Genomic DNA, 15,755 nt, shown 5'->3' on the forward strand with positions numbered 1-15,755 from the left:
TAGGTGAGGGCACCGTTTGTTCTTGGTTCTGGGAGGATATGGCCTGGGTTAGCAGATACTTCCGCACCTGTGGAATCGTCAGATTCCTTCACCTTCTTCTAGTGGCCCTTTCCTGACTCCAAAATCCTTTGCTTTTGTCCAGTCCAATCATTGACTCTGATACCAGCATTTCACTTCCCAGGGAACTCAGTTCGGACTTCCAGGCATAGGGTACAAAGACCAAAATAGCTGGTCTCTCTACCTCCCTACCCAGCTTCACCAAGCGCTGTCCATTTCTGGTAACATGCTGGAACCACCTGGTGAGCTTTTAAAAGCCATAGAGATGGACAGTGAGATGGCTCTGGGAATAGAGGCATAGCTTGCCAAGCTTGAGGAACCCATACACCCCTGAATCCACATGGCAGAGGGAGAGAACCAACTCCACATGTTGTCCCTCGAGTCCCCATGTGTGTAAATTTGTGTGTATGCATACACACATACGCATAAAAAAAAAAAAGAAGCCAGAGATGCTGAATTCTTTTTTTTTTCTGGAGTGGGAGTGGGAGGTTGTTTTATTTATTTTTCTATTATCAGCTTGATACAGTGTAAATTTTTATCCTAATGGTGATAGTGAAATGTTTCATTGAGGCGTGAGATGCTGAATTCTATGCCAGAGATCATAATTTAATTATGCTAGGGTATGCGGTATTGCTTACATTATTATTATTTTTGTGTGTGTGTGATATGGGCTGGAGAGGTGGCTCAGCAGTTTACGGTATTTCCTACTCCCAGCACCAAAATGGCAGTTCATAAACCTCTATAACTTCAGTTTCAGGGGATCCAATGCCCATTTTTTTGTTGTTGTTGTTTTTTTGAGACAGGGTTTCTCTGGTAGATTTGGAGCCTGTCCTGGAACTCACTCTGTACCCCAGGCTGGCCTCGAACTCACAGAGATCCGCCTGCCTCTGCCTCCCGAGTGCTGGGATTAAAGGCGTGCGCCGCCGCCGCCGCCGCCGCCGCCGCCGCCGCCGCCGCCACCACCACCACCACCACCACCGCCCAGCTTCCAATGCCTATTTCTAACCGCCTCAGACACCAGGCAGACACGTGGTACATATTTATACACAGAGTCAAAACACTGATGCACATAAAATAAATAAATCTAAAACAATTGAAAATAAAAATACATGCTTCCCCGCCTCCCTCCGTGGACCAGTACCTGAAAGTTTGATAGAAATGTCAGTCCTCGGCTTCCCTGTCCAACCTGCTGAATCCAAACCCTGCCTCTCTCAACAAGATGCCCAGGTGACTGGGAACCCCTGCTCCAGCCGGTATACCATTCCCTTCATTCATAGCTGTTGGATTATCCGTGCCATGGCAGTGGATGTCCAAAGTTTTTCATGGTGACCTACACACAGAAAGAAACAGATTTTTACATCAAGGTGCGGAACACATACAGGTATGTACAAGGAATCAAAAATGTCATAAAAACACCACGCTCACTACCTATGATACACGCTCATCCATTCCACAGACATTCCTGGCATCTCCGTTGTGTTGGGCATTATTCCAACCGCGTGTGCATAGAACAAAAATTCATGTTGCGGTGGAGTTTATAACCTGCTGGGGTGGGAAAAGGAGAGCGTCAGGAAGTCAAAAATAAGCCACGAATACGAAAGGCATGCTGGAAGATTAGGAAATCCCTCTATTAAGAAACGGCTTCAGGAAGGCTGACTTGGGAGCTGCTTACACTCCGGGACCCTGATGTGAATGCCCTTTAGAAAGATGTAAGCTTTTGGATGTCTCTGGATCCATTTTTGTACATTTTGTATTTTAAATAAAAAGTCAAAACAAGCTCTGTTTGAGTATTTTCTATTTTTTTTAAATGATTTTTTTTTTTAAACGTGCATTGATGTTCTGCCTGCATGTATGTCTGTGTGAAGGCGTCAGATCCTCTGGGACTGGAACTACAGACAGTTGTGAGCTACCATGTGGGTGCTTGGAATTGAACCCAGGTCCTCTAGAAAAGCAGTCAGTGGTCTTAACCTAGCTGAACCATCTCTCCAACCTTGGTATTTCTATTTTATTGTCCTTTGATTAAACAACAACAACAAACCCAGGCTGGGGGGTGTGTGTGGCGCACGCCTTTAATCCCAGCACTCGGGAGGCAGAGGCAGGCGGATCTCTGTGAGTTCGAGGCCAGCCTGGTCCACAGAGCGCGATCCAGGACAGCTACCAAAGCTACACAGAGAAACACTGTCTCGAAAAACCAAAACCAACCAAACAAACAAACCCATATTTACTGGATTTAATTCGCCTGCTGCTGTACAATCGTTTTACAACCTTACTCTAATCAGAAAAGTCAGGGGGTGGGGTGGGACAACAAAAAACACAAAGCCTTGGTGCAATGATTCCACAGCCTCCTCCAAGTCTTGGCTGCGTGTCTGTCTGCAGGTGTGAGCCAGGGTGCCTGCCACCCTGCTTTTGCTTTCTTGCCCGCCCCGCGGGGCAACTGTCTCAGCGGAGATTCTTCAGGGAACCACCAACACAGCCCTCGAGCAGGTTGGCACCCTCTATTTTGAACTAGACCCGACAAGCCCTTCTCCCTGCCGAGTCACTAGGCTGCCGGCAGCTCCCTTCAAGTTCCAGGCCTGGGAAGAGTCTGGGTCAGGCACCTCCCGAGTCTCCCGAGCCCTCCCTCGGCTTCTGATCTGAAGCTCGTTTCCTCCGTTATGCTCTTAGCTACCCTGGTGATAGGAGCAGTCTCCAGCCACTTGTACTGCCATGGTCGGATGATCCGCAGACAGAGACGGCCTCAGAGAAATCTCCCAGTGCCCTTCCCGCACTAGAGGCTCTGGCGGCGAACAGGGCGGGATGGAGGACTTCCGGTACCCTCAGATCTGAAGCTCCAGGTAACCACGCTCTAGGGATGTGTGAGGGGCGCGGATCTTGCTCTGGAGGGCGATTGGAGGGGCGATGGGAGAAGGGGAGGGTGAGCTTCCCTGAGAGAAGGAATCCCTCATCAGGACCTTTGGGGTGGAGCTGCACTGACCCCTTGCCCTGTTTGATTTGGAGCTGGATTTACCGGCAGGGGCATTTTGGCCAAATCGGTTGTTTGCATCTACTGACCACGAAGATCTCGTGAGTCCCGGTGTTTTCCCGAGGTATATAGCTCCTGCACTGGCGTTGTTTTATTGTGCCTGAGTGGTTCAGAGAACGGATGATGGAGTCAGACAGTTGGATGTGATTTCTGGCTTTACTGCTGTCGACGGAGTGATTCAGAAGACCGCGCTTCATCACAGGAGGTCTCAGCGCTATCCCTGGAAACCGAGAATGCAATGCAGCCTCATTGCTGTGGGCGGAGATGAGAATAATGCAGAGCCAAGGCTAAGCTCATAGGCTCTGTAAATCTTAGCCACTGTCATTACTGCGAGAGGGAGATTGGGGACAGAATCCCTCTGCTTCCTTCTACCAAACTCATTGAATTCTCCCCCCCCCCCCCCAACAAGGGGGAAGACCCTAGCTGAGATACAGAATATTCACCCCTCAGCTCCAGGGCAAGTCTCCACCAAATGAGCTGAGATTAAATGATTCAGCATGTTTCTCTGTCCACCTCACGGAGCAAGCCACCATGACCCAAATCCACGCAGATTAGGCCCTGACTAGCTTACGTGGACCTCATCTCCTTTCCGGTTGTGCAAACTGTCCACCTCCTTGGCTATAACCTTTGATCTCCATGCTGGACAAATAAGTACAGAGCAGGACCAAGCCCACCAGCCTGAAAGCCGTCAACACTCAGAGTGGAGGGCTGATGGGGAGAAAAATCAAGCTTATTAAAATGCTTACCCTCTGATCAGATGAGTGGAACTACTGTCCCCCCAAAACGATTAAGTGCGCAAAAGAGCTATTATTATTGTTGTTGTTGTTGTTGGTTTTTGGAGATAGGGTTTATCTATATAGCCCTGTCTGTCATGAAACTCTCTGTAGACCAGGCTGGCCTCGAACTCAGAAATCCACCTGCCTCTGCCTCCTGAGTGCTGGGATCAAGGGTGTGCACTACCCCTGACCGGCACAAAAGAGCTTTTGTAAGAGAAAAGGGGCAGGTCCTGGTCTGGTAAAGAGCAGGAAGAACTTACCCAGGGTCTGTCTGTACTCTGTCTCTGTCTCTTTCTCTCTCTCTCCTCTGGCTATGGAACATCCGACCTTGACTGCCTGGGGTTTAGTTCCTGTAATTCTTTAGACATACTGCGTTTCTGCAAGTTCAAATTCACAGCATTTTGATGCTTTTTGTTAGGTGAAACACTGGGCTGAATAAGGAGTGGCCTTACATATTTTGCCTTTATCTGAGGGTCACCGAATGTGGAATTTGTAAACCTAAAGTATGGTTATCTGTCCACATCTTAATCATTTAGGGCCAGCTTTTCTTGAGAATTTAGAATGCTGTAAAAGGAGTGGAAAGTCAAGGGGTGTCCCCCACACAAAGGGACAGCTGCTTACCCCTGCCCTGATGGCTGACCCTTCATCCTAGTTTTCTTATTATGGCCACTTTATAGATGAGGTGGAGACAATCGTGGGGTTCAGTGGCACTGAGCCTGTGGGTTCTAGGTCTTACTGTCTAGGCCTGCTTCCATTGGGTTAGGATCACACTGCATTGGCATTGGGGATCTTGCTCTGTTTTTTTTCTTCTGGGGAGAGGAGGGCTATGCACATGCAAGGCAAGAGAGGACCCAAGAGGGAGGAGTGGGAAGGGAGGATGATGGCATTGCTTGGGGACAGTTTCTACCCAAGGTTCCCTTGTCCTTTGGTCCCAGGGAAAGAATGCAGGTAATGGTCCATTTGTTTTTTTGTTTTTGTTTTTGTTTTCTCCTGCCTGGCTGCTAGATTAAAGCAGAAACAACTGAGGAACAGGTAGAAGTGAATTTTCACTCCCATAGGGTAAACGCGCAGCCGCTGAAACGCCACTTAGAATTTCAAACACTCAGGAGGCAGCAGCCAAGGAGCGTCACAAGTTCGAAGCCAGCTTGGGCTGCATCGTGAGCCCCTGTCTCAATGTGTCTTTTTTTCCTCCCCCTCCCCTTCCCTCTTGCTAAATTCAGATTCTTATTCTAGGACTTCAATCTCCTCATTTTGAGCTTCACCTTTCGTTCAGTATCGCGCGCGCCTGTGCCTGTGCGTGTGCGTGTGTGCCATAAAGGGCCAGGACCCTTTAAGAGGGCGGAGCGACTCCCGTGGGCCCCACCCCCCCGGGGCGGCGCAGGCGCGCGCGGGCTCTGGGAACCCGGCTGGAGGGCCGCCGGCTCGCGGGGCCGCAGCACCTGCGGCGCGGCGCCCGGGTGGCCGAGGTCGAGTGCCGGAGGCGGGGGGCGGGACGCCGGGCCCCCGCAGCCCTCTCGGGGCCGAGGCGGAAGCCGCGGGGCGGGGGCGCGCAGGGCAGCACCATCTGGAGGGGCGGGAGCGCGCGGCCTCTGGGGGGCAGGCGCGTGCGCGGCGCGGCGGGCTCGGGGGGTCGCCGGCGGGGGGCGCAGGAGGAGCGCGGCGGCCTGAGCCCCGCGTTGCCGGAGCAGCAGCCGGCGCGCGTCGGGCGGCTCAGCTGGGGCCCGCAGCTTCTCCGCGGGCTGAAGCTCGGCGTGGAGGAGCAGGGCGGGGTGGGTCCGGCCGTGCAGGAGGAGGGCGGCGTGGGGCTGGGGGTGCAGGAGCGGGGCGGCCGCGGGCACGAGCCCAGCCTGGGGGTGGTGTGGGGGCCGCCCGACGCCGCGGACTGGAGGCGCCCGGCGCGCTGGACGGGCTCGGCCGGCGGCGGCGGCGGCGGCGGCGGGCCGGTGGCGCAGGAGGAGGGCCTGGGGCCCCGCAGGCAGCAGCAGGAGAAGGGGGGAGGCGGCCCCGCAGTGCAGGAGCGCGGCGAGGCCCGTGCCGGGGTGCAGGAGCGCGGGGAGGGCAGCCCACGCAGGCTTCTGCGGCAGCCCGAGGAGCTGCCCGAGTTGGCCGACGGCTCCTGCCCGCACACGGAGGAGCTCGAAAGTTCGGACGGGCGCAGCTGGGAGAGCGGCGGGCACCTAGGCAGGGAGGCGGTGGTCCTGGGAGCATCCCCCGCAGGTGGGGACAGACTCGAGGTGCTGGGAAGGGCCAGGCCCGTGGGGCCCCGGGGGCCTGAAGGAGAGGGGCGCTTGGGGGTGCAGGAAGCAAATTGGCTGCCCGGGGTGCAGGAGGGCCAGGTCGCGTGGGCTGTTCAGGAAACGTATCTGAACGGTAAAGGGTCCCCAGGGCGAGAGGAATTCCAAGAGGGACACCGGACCCGCAGGCGCAGACGGCGGAGGAGGTGGTAATCTGCAAGCTCCCTCGCTGGCTGGCATCAGGAGTCCTCCGGGGCCAAGAGTAATGCAGGAGGGGGTAGGGGCTGGGGGAGGTTGTCGGGGCTTGGGGAGCCGAAGACCGCTGTGAACCTGACCTTTGGAAGCCATTGCCAGAGGGCAGGCACTGGCCTGCAGGATCCTCTCTGCTACCTCAAGTCTGAGCATCCTCGAAGCTGTTGTCTGTCTCGGGGCAGCTGAAAACTCAGGTGAGAAAAGGTCAGCTGTGTTCCCAGCTGGAGTATGTGGGCTCCAGACGGGCGCTTGTTACTCTCAGGTTGAGCAACCGGGGGAGCATCCTTCTTCCTCGTCTCCCTCCCCTTCCCCCTTCCCCTCCCTCTCCCCCTCACCCGCCCCACGATTGTGTCTAGCAGCTGTTGTAGTGGAGGAGTCACCTTTTTCAAGTCTAGACTGGATGCGAGACCGTTTGAGTGGCGGAGGGAAGGGAGGGTAGGGTAGCCCCAGGGCTAAAGTGGCGGGGTAGAAGTCGTCCCCTCCGTCTGTCGGCCCGGCGGAGGTAGGTGTGCCTCTGTACAACAGCTGGATGTTGCGCAACTCCCATCGGTAGCCCCAAGCCCTCCAGAAAAGGGAAGTGAGCCGTGTTGCCTTATCAGTGCCTTATCTTGTAGTCCTGTGGGTCACGTGAGGGTGGCAGCCAGTAGTGACTTGGGCACGAGCCTGACCTGCGCCTGCCACACGGTTTTGACACGGTTGATTATGCTGTGGGCCCAAAGCCAAGGGTGGGTCGAGAAGCCGAGAGCAACTGGTGAGGTCTTCATCTCTGAATGGAGTGTACCAGCGGCCGCTGCCTCCTCCGTACCCCAGGCCTTGACCTCGCTCTGGAAAGGGGGCAGATAGGAGGCTGTGGTATCCTATTAAGGTCTCTTCACACCCCTACCCAGCCCCGGGGGTTGTTCTTGGCTAAGCCTAGAGGTGGAGCCGACAGGGGCTAGGGCCAGTGGCTAGATTTGGTTTCTTTTTGACACAGGAAGCCTCCAGCCCCTTCCTGGTCCAGGTGGGCTTACTTGACAGCTTACAGTCTGTCTGTCCCTGTCAAGAGGTCTTGGCATCTCCGCCCCACCAGTGGGGATGAATCCAGAGTTGCTGTCTCAGAGCCGGGCATCTCTCTGCCCCAGCCCACCGTGTGTGCCTGTGAGTCAGATGACTCCCATACCCCGGTTCTGAACCAGCCTGGGTGGAGATAGGGTTCCCCTGTGGGGGCAGAAGGAGGGGTGGTGGTGGCTAGGACCGGTGGAGGAGCCAGTTTGCCGGCTCTGGCAAGCCCAACCTGTCTGTCGGCTTCATCCCGTGCCTCAAACAGCCTGACACCGGAAGTTTAGCTGCTGTGTCTCCATGGTGCCCCGTGCTCCTGGAATGACCAGAGTGGTTCTGCCTCACTGGCTTCAGTGGAGAGAGAAGTCAGCTCTCAGCATATGTGTGAGCCTACGTCTGCACACTTAACTTTAGGTTGACTTTCCCGAACTTTTGCATGAACGGAAAGAGAGCCACTGGTCTGCTCTTGGGCACTCTCTGGCTGGCAGTACCTAGCATTTGTGGGAATGGAAATCAAATACTGACCTTTTAGAGTCTGGCTTCTTTGGTTCGGCATCATTATTTCAAAGCTTACTCATATTGTTACATGTATCATTAGTTCATTCCCTGTCATGGCTCATCAGTCTCGAATGGGCATCGTCTTTATATCCATGTACCCGGTGAGGGGTAGGTTTCAGATTTAGTATTACAGATAGATCCTCTTTGGATGATGTGTTAGTCTTTGTGTGGATGTATGCTTTATTATCCCAGGTCAGTTCTTAGGCCTGGAATGCTTGCATTATATTGTAGGTGAACATTTAACCTTCAAGGGACTTCAAGACTTATCACATAACTCCATTAATAACTACCATATTTGCATTTTTACAAACCAGTTAAAAATAAATTTAAAAAATTGAAACAAATGAGAAAATAATGTTAAAAATAAATAACTAGTTGGGTGGTGGTGTTGCATGCCTTTTAATCCCAGCACTTGGGAGGCAGAGGCAGGTGAATCTCTGTGAGTTCGAGGCCAGCCTGGTCTACAAATTGAGTTCCAGGACAGCCAGGACTGTTACATAGAGAAACTCTGTCTCAAAAAACAAAACAAAACAAAAAAACCAAACAAACAAAAACTAACTAACTAGCTGGCCATGGTATGTACCTGTAACCCCAGCTACTTGGGATGTTGAGGCAGGAGACTTACTTGAGCCCAGGGGCTGAAAGCCAGCCTGAGCAATTTAGCAGGACCCCAGCTCAACAAACAAACAACCCCACCCCCACCCCGAACCTACTAGACAGACTGTTTTTCAAAGTGGTTGGACAGTTTTCTAAACCTACCACGCATTGTATGGTGTTATCTTTAGACATCTAGGAGGTCTGTGGCGTGAATCTGATATGGCCTGAGTTAGCATTCCCTTCGTGACTAATAGTGGCGTCTCTTCATGTGCTCATTTGATGGAGTATCTAGTCACATTACTTACCCATTGTGCGGTTGTTGGGGTTTTTTTTCTCGTATTTTAAAGAATTTAAGAATATATTCAGAATATAAATGTTTTATCAGACGCATAATTTTGCAGATGTTTTCTTGTAGTTTGTGGCCTGAATTTTAATTGCTTTCCCTCCCTTTCTCATCCTCTCTCTTTGCTGTTTTAATTGAATTTTATTTACATTTATTAATGTGTGTGTTCATACGTGTGGAAGCCAGAGAAAACCTTTGGGAGTCAGTGTCCTTCCATGATGCGGGTCCAGGAATCCAGCTCAAGTGGTCAGTTTTGGCAGCGAATGCCTCTGCCCAGTGGGCCATCTTGCTACACTTTCTTTTTTTTTTTTTTTTTAATCTTTAGACAGGATCTTATGTATCCCAGACTGACTTCAGACTCTCTCTATAGCTGAGGATGACTTTGAACCAACCTGGTGCCCGTGTGATGGTCAGACAACTGTCTGGATTAGGTTATCTGCTGCCCCTTGTGGGATCCAGAAATGAAACTCAGATTGGCTTTCAGTTCTCGGCCCTGCCTCCGTGCTGACACTCCAGATGGGTACCACACATGGTGACTGTTAATGCAGAGCCTGGGTCCTGAAACCTCCCCAAACTGACTGAGTTCTAGCAGCTTTTCGCTTTCTTGGAGAGTCCACAGCATTTTCTTGGTAGTCTTCATGTCATCGGCTAGCAAAGGCAGTTTTATTTTTCCTTTCTGATCTCTGTGCTTGTAGTCTGTTTCCTTTTCTTGCCTGGTCATAATGACTGTATCAGCTGGTGTGGAAGAATAGACACCTCAGTGCTGATCCCCGAGGAAATCATTAAGTCCTTCTCCGTTGAGTGTGCTAGTAATTGTGGGATTTTTTTTTTTTTTCATGTACAAAATGCATCAGTTTGAAAACTCTTCTTTTGTGCCTGTTGGTGAGAGTTTTAATCAGAACGGTTGTTGGGTTTCTCTGTGTCGTATATACACACACACACACACACACACACACACACACATATACACATATATAATTTTATGTAATTCACATTAACAAATCAAACACAAAACCCAGTAATCGTTGACTGACACAGGGCATCTGGCAATGCCCCACAACGGTGAACTCACTCTGTAGACCAGACTGGCTTCAGACTCAGATCCACCTGCCTGCCTCTGCCTCCACAGTGCTGGGATCAAAGGGGAGCGCCACCACTGCCTGGCTGACTGCTGCAATTGTTCAGGAGATACAGCTGGTCCTGGGAGTGGGGAAGGCACGGTGGGGTGGGGGTGGGGGTGGGGATGGGGCAGGCATCTCCTTCCATATGATGTGGCTTGCTCCAAGAAGTTGGGAACACTAGGACTGGAGTCGGGACTGTGATTCTCCCATTTTCTCTAGCCAAGCCCTCTCTCCTAAAGGTCCCCAGACAGCCCCACTGCCTGGGGACCGTGTGCTGGGACACTAGAGCCCGTGGGTGACATTTCCTGTTGAAACCATACTTCCTCCTCTTGATGGTTTTGGTAGCACACATCCTCTAGCGTCCTGAAGAGGAAGGAATGAACCTGAGCCATTGATGGAGACCACATCGGCCTACACTTACTCCGTTGGTGGTTACGTGGCTAAAGAGATCTAGGTCAGAAACTGCTTCCCTTCCATATCTTGAGGGTGTGAGCCATTGTATTTTAGGTTTCAATCGTTTGCACTTACGTTTAGTCGCTATCACTGTGATAAATACCCAAGGAAAGCAGCTGAGGGAGGAAACACTTTCAGTGATGGATTCAGTCTGGGCTTGGCTGGGTCCATGGCTTCTTGGCCTCTAGTGAGGCAGTCAGGCATGGCAGAGCTTTACTTCCAACTTCATGGAGGTAGGAAGATAGGCAGGAAGGGGGCAGTGACCTCATCCCTCTAGCCAGGCCCATCTCTAGCTAACGTCCTCACATTATGACCCCGTGACATGATTAATTCACTGACTAGGTCAGACACTAAATGATCCAGCCACCTCTCCGGAGCTCCACAAGCTGGTGACCAGGCCTTGAACACAGGAACCTTTCTGGGAACACTTGCCATCCAAACCGTAAGAGTGTTGAAGTTTAAAGCCATTCCGGTCTTTTGTGCGCATGAGGAGCTGTTGAAACTGTACTGTCTCATTAGATAATCCAGGGCTCACTGAAAGCTGTCTTCTTCCCAGAAAGCCGGGACTCCCTGAGACTTAGACATCTACATTTTAAAAAGTTATCTAGAAAATTCAGGAGAAATGTGGGAATGTAACAAGGGGGAAATCCTCAGAATCATTTTCTCTGCATGTTGATATGAGTTCTCCACTGATGTTAATGAGACTTAGCATTTAGAATTATCTGAATGAGTAGGTCTGTAAGCGTATGCTTATTTTCATGATGTGTAGAGTATTTTTAAAAAGTGTGCCATGTGTGGGCTGGAGAGATGGCTCAGCAGTTGAGAGCACTGACTGTTCTCCCAGAGGACCCAGGTTCAATTCCCAGCACCCATGTGGCAGCTCACAACTGTCTATAATTCCAATTTTAGGGGACCTGGCATCTTCATACAGACATACATGCAGGCAAAACACTAATGTCCATTTAAAAAGAAAGTGTGCCATGTCAACAAAGGATGCAGTATTTGGAAATGGATTGGTTTGGCCAGGACAAATGATTGGCACAATTACAGGTTTTGTCTAGAGCTGTGGTTCTCAGCCCAAGTTCAGATCCATTCGAAGAGTCTTCAAGACTGCTTAGACCAATTTGATTAGAATCCTAGGGAATGGAGCCTTAGTGGTGACATTTTCTAGCACCCCGGGGAATTTTAATGCACAGCTAGACAACCCCCTGCTCCAGAGCTTAGAGAGCCTTGCTTTCAGATGGTAGTTAATGGACCAGTGGCTACGGCATCGCTCAGGAGCTTGTTAGAAATTCACTCAGCCCTTAATCCCAGCACTCGGGAGGCAGAGGCAGGTGGGTCTCTTGAGTTGGAGGCCAGCCTGGTCTACAGAGAAAGTTCCAGGACAGCCAGGGCTACACAGAGAAACAGTGTTCAAAAACCAAAAAAAGAAAAAAAAAATGCAGAAAATTTCTTGGAGTTGACCTTGTATCTGTGAAGTTAGGACCTACATTTGTGACTTTGAGTATATTAGATTTAAGATACAGTGATCTGTACTTAGGAATGCCTGCTGTGAGCCTGCCTGTTATTTGGGACGGTATCTGTTGTTGACTTTGGTTTGCTTTATTTTTCTTCTTTTTTTTTCATGTATGTGTGTGAGTGAGAGTGTGGACATGCATGCGTGTGCCATAGTCCATGTGTGAAGATTAAAGAATAACCCTAGTCTTCTACCTCATTTTGAGACAGTGGTTTCTTTTTGTGCCATGCTGTGTGTGCCCACAGTGTCCAAGGGTTCCCCGTCTACTCCCAGTTTGCGGTAGGGGCACTGGGAGTTTGCTCCCTTGCCTGGTTTTAAGTGGGTTCTGGGAGATTCAGACTCTTTGTACAGGTTCAGGTCCTTGCACTTTTCGGACATCTCCCTAGCCCACTGTCTGCTTGCTTTCTTTTGTTTTGTTTTGTTTTGTTTTTTTCGAGACAGGGTTTCTCTGTGTAGTTTTTGGTGCCTGTCCTGGATCTGGCTCTGTAGACCAGGTTGGCCTTGAACTCACAGAGATCCGCCTGCCTCTGCCTCTGCCTCCTGAGTGCTGGGATTAAAGGTGTGCGCCACCACTGCCCGGCCTTCCCCCTCCCCCCCCCCCACACAGGCAGTATGTGAAGGTCAGAAGATAACATGTGAAGTTGATACTTCTTCCCCGATGTCTTTGCTGGGGTCAGACTGAGGATCGCCCTTAGGTGGCCAGGCTGAGAGGCGGGCATGCAATTTAACGGTTGCGTGATCTCCATAGCCCAATTGTTTTTGATACTTTGTTTCCCTGGTTTAAAAAACAAAAAAATCTTGTTCTTATTTTGTGGATACACTTTATCAGTTTGAGCATATTCCTGCGAGTTATCTGTCTGGAGCTTTCTTCTGCAGAGCTTGTTTGTGTTTTGTTTTGTTTTTTTTCCTAGTTGCTTTTTTGTGTGCGTTTTGTTTTCTCCCACAAAGAGGCTTTCCTTGATTATTTGGTACATTTTTGTTGTCTGCTTCTAATCGAGGAAGAAGTTTATGGGGACTCTGGTGTCGGGTAGCTTGTTGAGGGTGGCTTGTTGACAGTTTTCTGTGGTGACTTGAGCAGGCCGTTTATTGGAAGCCTTAGTTTAGGTGTTTTTCCATCGCTCTTGGTCTGGTCGGAGTCCAGAAGACATCACTTGTCTTTTGCCAGCATGGCGGCCCCAGGTTTCTGGAGCAGGCAGAGAAGGGAGCCGTCCGTCCCCTTGGCATTTTCTGTGTGCTCTCCTTGTTGGAGATGGGGTTCTCCCTGTTGTCAGTAATGCCTCCTGGGATACTGTACAGAGACCTAGTGTGTTTCTCTGTGGGGAGGGAAGGGACTCTGCCAGGTAGTGGAGGGCAGGCCGGTCACCTGGTGGCTTGTGTTGGGAAGGTAGACAAGAGGTATTGTTAAGCCTGGCGGTGGCCTTTAATCCCAGCACTCCCAGGCAGATCTCTGTGAGTTCCAGGCCAGCCTGGGCTACAGAGTGAGATCCAGGACAGGCATCAAAACTACACAGAGAAAGCCTGTTTCGAAAAAGAAGAACAAAAAAGAGGTCTGTTAGTTCTTACACCAGGTTAACTAGTTACAACCTTGCCCTTGAGCATTTTTAGCCCTTCCCTCCACACCTCTTTTTCCGGGGCTGCCTCTTACGTTCTCCCTCACCTCTTCTCTTGGTAGCCACCCCTGAAGACTCCTTTCATGCTTTGGACCAGACACATCCCTTGCCCATTCAGAATCTCAGTTTGCCTGTGATCAGACAGGCAGGATGCAGTGGGATTTGAAGTACCCGGATGCTTCTCCTACTCCCAGACTCTCCTGGGACCTCAAGCCTGCAGTGGCTCCCACTCCCGCATTGGGGTTGCTGGGGCTTTGGTCTGAAGGTGTGGGTGGTGCACGCTGCACGGTGAGTGTTCCACGGTGCACGGTGAGCGTTCCACGGTGCATGGTGAGCGTTCCACGGTGAGCGTTCCACGGTGCACGGCTCTGGTGCAGCTTTGCTGCTGTCCTCTGCCTTACCCGGTACTTTGCGAGGGCCCAACAATAGGCCTCTTCAGCTCTGGGCTGTTGCTGAAGGAGTGGGGTGGGCAAAGCTAGAGCCAGAAGTAGGCAGGGTGGCCAGCTGGGTGGCCCTGCCCAGCCCTGGAAGAGCTGGCGGTGGCTGACGGCTTTGTCCTCTGACCCCGCCCCCCTTTCTCCTGGAGCCAGTGCTGGGTCTTGGTGCCATCAGGGTGCCTGGACAGGACAGTGGGTGAGAGGTCTGCAGGTTGGTATCCGAGCCCTGGGGGCAGCGGTGTGTGTGTGTGTGTGTGTGTGTCACATATGGACTGGGGCCTGGCAGCTGTAGGGATCTGTCCCTGGTCACACACTGCTAAGGTAGTGACCGTAGGGGCACTGTAGGATCTAGGAAACCTGTGGACAGCAGGGTTGATGTGCTTCTCTTTAGCTGGTGGAGCACACAGCCCATTACTTCATAAGCAAGAGCAGCAGGTGGGTGGGTGTTCAATGCAGGCTGAGGATGTAGATTCTTCTCTCCCCCTCAGTTGGAGGGGGTTCACCACGGGAGGGCTTCCACGTCTGATGCTTCCGTACCTTACTGTCTCCCCCTGACACTCTTAAGTTCTCCCCTTTCCAGTCCCCCAGTAAGACTGGGGAGCCTGATAGATAGAGGCTTCCACAGGGTTGACCACATGGCATTCTGAACCCCAATCTGCTTCCCTGCAGTCTGGTAAGAAGACTCTTCTGTGAAGTCTGGTTCAGACTCTCTCTGGCTGAGTTGCCCTTGGGTCTGAAATGGTTATGTTAGCAGCAAAGTAGTTCAGTGGGTCTAGGGCAGAAGTATTGAAATGACTGACAGCCTCTCTTCCCATGAAGGAGTTCTCTTCTCTGGATCGAAAACGGTGAGGAGGAGGAGCAGGGCTTGGTGGTAACACACTGTAAATCCCAGCGCTTGGAAGGTCGAGACAGGCAGAGTTCAAGGCCAGCCAGGGCTACATCGTGTGGAGGGGGGGACAGGGAAAGCCAAGGCAGGGAGAGAGGGGGTGTTGACCAGACTTGTCCTCGGTGTCCACTGGGCAGCCAGGTGCAGCGGCTCTCGGGGAAAGAGCCCATCTTTCTCCATTGTCTGTCCGAAGGCCAACGTCCTTTTTAGCTCTCTTGACCATGTCTCTTGCTGGATTCTGGCTATTTTTACCAGGTACTAACCACATTAGAAGCCTGTGCAAATGGCTATCTCGGGAGAATTGTGTACTAACCAAAGAGTTACACAGATACTAACTCTGTAAGGACTGGAATATGGTGGATACTATTTTATGTGCATGGGTGAATTGCCTGCACATATATCTCTGCACAGTGCATCACATGAGTGCACTGCCCACAGAGACCAGAAGAGGGCGTCAGATCCCCTGGAACTGGAGTTACAAGCAGTTGTAAGCACCATGTAGGTGCTAGGAATTGGACGATGGTCCTTTGGAAGAGCAGCCAGCACTTTTAACCACTGAGCCGTCCATCTATCCAGACCCATGATGGATCATTTTTAAAAATATTCTGGGCTCTTCGCATGTTTTTCTTCTCTTATTGATATGCATTCCTTCAATAAAACGAAGGGGCTTGGTAGAGCAGCCATTTGGGACGTAGAGAAATGACAGCATTTGATTGGGGTCTTAAAGATACGTAGGGGTTCATCTTGTTGAAGAGACTGAGTATCACAAAGGAGAACTTTTCAATGTGGGGTCCCTTTGGTGGGGGGGGGCGGGGTGCTGAGGAGGCTGAAGTGTGTGATTGGTTGGTGGCCTGG

General features: G+C 51.5%; 1 protein-coding gene and 2 long non-coding RNA genes across 6 annotated transcripts in view; 1 reads left to right on the forward strand and 2 right to left on the reverse strand.

The window, feature by feature from the left end:
* Positions 1 to 1,037: 1,037 nt before the first annotated feature.
* Positions 1,038 to 5,054, reverse strand: LOC143268108 (uncharacterized). Its single transcript, XR_013043714.1, has 3 exons — positions 2,726 to 5,054; positions 1,486 to 1,602; positions 1,038 to 1,387 (listed from the first exon to the last, which is right to left on the reverse strand). It is a non-coding gene; the product is annotated as an uncharacterized LOC143268108 (long non-coding RNA).
* A 1,177-nt stretch (positions 5,055 to 6,231) lies between these two features.
* Positions 6,232 to 15,755, forward strand: part of Tnk2 (tyrosine kinase non receptor 2) — a 38,451-nt gene continuing 28,927 nt past the window's right edge. The window contains exon 1 of one of the 4 annotated variants that reach the window (XM_076548734.1): positions 6,232 to 6,535. The gene's annotated coding sequence lies outside the window, so the exon portion shown is untranslated. Of the gene's footprint in view, positions 6,536 to 7,058; positions 7,207 to 15,755 lie in introns of those variants that run through there. The other 3 variants (XM_076548729.1, XM_076548730.1, XM_076548737.1) reach the window with 3 other exon arrangements.
* LOC143268109 (uncharacterized) lies at positions 6,929 to 7,795 on the reverse strand. The gene is made up of 2 exons (XR_013043715.1): positions 7,615 to 7,795; positions 6,929 to 7,165 (listed from the first exon to the last, which is right to left on the reverse strand). It is a non-coding gene; the product is annotated as an uncharacterized LOC143268109 (long non-coding RNA).

Source organism: Peromyscus maniculatus, chromosome 12, assembly GCF_049852395.1.
Source record: "Peromyscus maniculatus bairdii isolate BWxNUB_F1_BW_parent chromosome 12, HU_Pman_BW_mat_3.1, whole genome shotgun sequence".
Lineage (NCBI taxonomy): Eukaryota > Metazoa > Chordata > Mammalia > Rodentia > Cricetidae > Peromyscus > Peromyscus maniculatus.